This window comes from Coenobita brevimanus, chromosome 23 (assembly GCF_032717465.1).
Source record: "Coenobita brevimanus isolate Jiangsu-jjx chromosome 23, ASM3271746v2, whole genome shotgun sequence".
Taxonomy (NCBI): domain Eukaryota; kingdom Metazoa; phylum Arthropoda; class Malacostraca; order Decapoda; family Coenobitidae; genus Coenobita; species Coenobita brevimanus.
In genome coordinates this window covers 19559474-19563317 of record NC_136976.1, presented here as the reverse complement: position 1 = coordinate 19563317, position 3844 = coordinate 19559474, and positions in this window count along the sequence as shown.

The window sequence follows — 3844 nt, the reverse complement described above, 5'->3', positions numbered from 1 at the left end:
CACCCAACACAGATACCTACCCCTTTGATCTAAATTGATGCTAAATGAAGCCAGATTAGTGGGCGGATGTGAATAGTAACCAGGGAATTTATTTCTACCTCCTAACTAAGGCTCATCAATCTTCATGCAACCACGACAAGGTGTGAGAGTGGCAAGGATATGTCAAATGAAAAAAAAGAAACCGACTATAATAGTGATGACTGAATCATTTCAGTAATTTACAAGCTGCTCACCAGTATTAACAACTTTCATTCACGGAAGTAACACAAGTAACACAGCTATTCATTCAGCATTTGCAATAGCACTCAGTGTTTCAAATAATACATAATACCTCCATCACCATTAACAGTTCATGCAAACAGGCCGCTGCATTACAGTACATGTATTCGAGTAATAAAATATTGTATTTCACCAGTATCAGGAACACCAGAAATAACAACACTTATTCATTTTACCCATCATATCATGATTTTTCTTTTTAATTCCACTAATTCATTTTACCCATCGTATCATGATTTTTCTTTTTAATTCTTACTACTATTTTCTGTTTGCACTTAGCATTGCGATAATTTTTGTAGCAGACAACTAGGAGGTTTTCAAAATGAAACAAGAACACAGTCTTACAGTAGAATACTGCAAAATGAAAAATACGTCATTGGAGTGAGGAGGCTAACCGTAAGCAACTTCAACTTCATTTACCAGAAATACGAACACTTACAGCTATATTCCTACACCTAGCATGTATTCAATATGGACGGTGGGTGTTAGCGCCGAAGTGGTGACATGTGGAGGTGTAGGAGGACTACTGGGCCTTGGGTTAGGCTACTGCCCCCAAGATATAGGCCCTGAAGCCTTTGCCCAGTGTCGGACACATTAAAAAAAAAAAAAAAAAAAAAAAAACACAGACCCATGCAGTGCTTATGAAGTATATGGATTATACAGCTGCGTTTAGTATAGTTCCTTTAATTCATCTGGAAACAGTGTCGAAACCTACTGACATGACGCTCTTAGGGTTATATGACTTATGTTTTCGTCTGGCGTATGGTAGAGTAGAGCACTAAAGTTATCCTGATCATTTGAGTGAAAATGGTGTCACTATTATCATTCTCAGTTTGCTGTGACTCACTCTTAGCTGAATAATATCGTCTGGCATTAGTTGAAATGGAATCGTAGCGCTGTCCTGAACGTGCTGTAAATCGACAGCGGTTAAACAAGTTATACGCTGACTGGGTTAGCTCTGAACCTCCAAAGTGTCGGGTAGTTACTGACCAGATTCTGTATTTAACATGCCTATAGTAAACAGAGTCGTTATTCATCTTTACACACATATCAACAAAGGTAAGCATTTCTCTCTCTCTCTCTCTCTCTCTCTCTCTCTCTCTCTCTCTCTCTCTCTCTCTCTCTCTCACACACACACACACACACACACACACACACACACACACACACACACACACACACACACACAAGTAACCCCTTTACTCCAGTAGAGTTTACTTCTTTCTATACTCATCACCACCAACGATTTTATTCAGCGGCTCTAGTGGACTCATAGTATTGATGGAGTTTTTTCGGCTTCGAGTGTATTAAAATACCCCTCCCCCCGAGTTGACTGCAATTACCTGGATCTAATGCAGACATCATTAGAGTCAGTGCATTAAACATCAGTGATAAAAGGAGTCTCGAATTCGTCCACATATAAACAGACACTCATAACTAATTACATCTTTAATAGTCGCGTCTTTTCTATGGTTTATTAACTCAGACCCTGACGATTTTATTCAATCTAAAATGAACCATAGATGCCTGAAATAATTAATATTGTCACTGTTAACTTTATTACGGTGGGAAAACATATGTACCTTATTACATGTAAAGGCTGGTGATTTTTCTGCTAAGAACGTTATAGAAACTTAAAAGTGTTAAAGTTCTTAAAAATACTCCATGCCACACATACCAGTGGTAAAACGATCGTGTATTCAAATGTACGAACAGTGTACCAAGCAGTGTTCATACACAAAAACTGTTTAAAATACACCTAACACATCAACAATACGTATTTCTTCCATTTTTTTCAGCACAGGTACTCGTAAACAAAGATTATAATACTGTTTTCACTGTTCAAGGGAAAAAAAATACGTTCCTTATCTGTAGCAAAAGATCATGCATTCATCGCTACAAACAGCAAGACATTTTTCAGTCTAAGTAAATTTTCTAAACTCATCGTTGGTAGTGGTCACCAAAATCATAAACCAATCTACTTGCAGTCGGAAAAGACTTGAAGACCGTCTCGTACATCATTAGTGTTTCTCTCTCTCTCTCTCTCTCTCTCTCTCGACACACACACACACACACACACACACACACACACACACACACACACACACACACACACACACACACACACACACACACACACACAACATACCTGTGTGTGTCACGCTTTCATCCCTAACATTTTACCTTCAGCGAATTGATACTCATGTCAATCACATCACCAAGAGGAGCCGAAGTTCAGCAGTTGGGTGATGTGTATATGTCACGGTAAACAGTGGGGAGGAGTCGATTGTGTGTGTGTGTGTGCGTGGGCGAGTGCGTGCGTGCTTGATTGTGTGTGCATACGTACATCTGTACTTTAGTGAGAGAAAGTGTGTGAATGCCCTGAGCGGATCGAGGGGGAAATAAATGAGAGAGAAAGAAAATGCTGAGGTGAGTGTTCTGAGTGAGGCATAAGAAATGATGCAGTGTTTGAAGTACACAAGCCAGGGGCAGCTGTGTGTGTGTGTGTGTGTGTGTGTGTGTGTGTGTGTGTGTGTGTGTGTGTGTGTGTGTGTGTGTGTGTGTGTGTGTGTGTTGGTGGTTGTGTTGCAGAAGGGAGGAAGGGAGAGACAGTCTTTTACAGAACCCCGAGACTAAGTGTGTCATCTTGGAACCTGGCATTCAATATGACGCTAGTGTGTTCTGTAGCAATTTCCTTGCGCATTTGTATTCCTCTGCCTCTTGGCCCTGCATTTTTATAATCTCATTCAATTTTGTTTTATTTTCCTGTGGCGATAGAGTCAGAATTGAAGCTAATGTGTCTGCAGAATAAGATTAGGGGTATTCATGAAGGTATTCGGTAAATGATATGTGAATTTTTGAGAATATTTTAAGTTAGCATTATTATCTGAGGAAATGCTGGTAATACAGTGTTTTCACATGATGTCCGGACGAAATTCTTGTTCGAAAGTGAAATGAAAGCGATGTAAGGTTCTTACGACGTGCTTATTTTCTTCAAATTATGCCCAGACTCTCTCTTAATTACTTGATTTCATGGCTCAGTACGTCGGTGTGGGACTAATTCCCACAAGCTGACACTCATGAAGCACTCTTACCTACAATTATTCGTGTATGTGGACCTCAGATTCTTTTAGATGGCCCAGCATGAATTAGTAGCGAGATTTGGGATCTGGTGAACGAACTGGCATGGATTAGGACTGCCATGTCTTATCCATTGTCAGGGTACACGTTATCATGGTAGTTGATCATGTTAAAGGCAAAATATGCTGGAGATCAGTCATACACGGCCTACGAGTACATATCCAACAGAGTCCTAATTGGAACATATTTAAGAGGTTCTTGCTAATTTTAATCAAGGAACAATTTGTATGTATCTCCAGCTGTTTGAATATTAGGCCCAGGTTGGTGCACTAGATGAACTGAGAGTACAAAAAATATGCAGTGGTTGTTAGGTAATTAGAGAAAGTTTGTAGAAACATATTCGAAGATCGGTGCGAACTGGTGCATGCACAGGCAACAAATAGTAGGTTTTCCAACGCATTTATTTATTTATTTATTTTTCTAA